Source organism: Schistocerca cancellata, chromosome 2 (assembly GCF_023864275.1).
Source record: "Schistocerca cancellata isolate TAMUIC-IGC-003103 chromosome 2, iqSchCanc2.1, whole genome shotgun sequence".
Classification (NCBI taxonomy): domain Eukaryota; kingdom Metazoa; phylum Arthropoda; class Insecta; order Orthoptera; family Acrididae; genus Schistocerca; species Schistocerca cancellata.
In genome coordinates, this window is record NC_064627.1 from 936,914,829 (window position 1) to 936,916,072 (window position 1,244).

The following is a 1,244-nucleotide window of genomic DNA, read 5'->3' on the forward strand; positions in this document are numbered from 1 at the left end:
AGTTACTTATTTTGACCATTCGGCAAAGTACTCTCCTCTTTGCGTGGTATCATTTGCCAAGATCTCGTTTCGTTATCTCCAGCGGTTTACGAGATATGACAGGCGTTATGAATATTTCATTCCCGCGCGTTGTGATCGGAAGTGAAGTTGCTGCAGATGCTCAATTTTTTCGAGATTGGAAGCAGATATTGATCCAAAGTTTTACGAAAATTTCAAAACCTCATCTGTATTTCATACTCAGCAATAGAATGTGTAATACGCATCAAACACAAATTCATAGCGACCCCTATTTTTGATGGCAACGTTCTCAAATTTGATACTCATCTGTGAAATACCACAATAGTTATGACCATTATCGAAATGATTGGCACTTCATCATGAAGCTGCCATATAAAGCTAAAAGTATTTCAGAAATTAATTATTTTTTACGGAATAGGTTCTGTAAAACCGTTTGACAAAGATTTGCAGGCCGTGCGTCTCGATTCTGTCAGCGCAGCGCCAAGCCAACCCTGGCCCGCTTTGCGTGACGTCACAAGAGCGCGCCGCGGCCTTCTCTTTAGGTGGTGGTGGTTGTATCCCCTGCTGCACTAGACCCACGCTTCCGGGACGCTTGAAGACTTACAGCGACGGCGTCATTTAAAGGCTATACGAGAAACAGAGAGACGTCGTACCTTTGCATGTGGAACGTCGGAAGCATTTGGTGAGTCCATTTGATTATCATCTATTAACTGACTACAGTATATTAATCTTAAATTAGTCATATTAGGGGGATGAAAAAAACATGTAGGCACTATAATGAGTTGAAATGAGAGGAAGAAACGATTGGCATGTGTTGCTCTGGTGGCAAAATCTCGGACACAGTACTTGGTGAGCCTGTGGAATCACTAAAAATTCTACTTTTGCACGAATTTATGGAATGGAGGCATCTTTTAAATATAATCAGAAAATGTGATACATGCTTTCAGATTCGACATACACCAAAGTAATAGAGGCACATTGATTATGTACCTACGTACCGGCACTGCATATACTTTTTGGGATTACTGAAGAATGAGCTACAACCCATCAGCTTTGACCAATGACATCAGAAGTTATCACAGATGATTTATTGCACAGATTTAACAGCAAAGGCAAATGTTGGGAAACAAAGAAATGCAGGACAGAAAACAGATGGTAGACGTATATCACATACGTTCATATTTCGACCATAATTTTAAGTACATCGCTTCTTTGAGTCCTAGTAT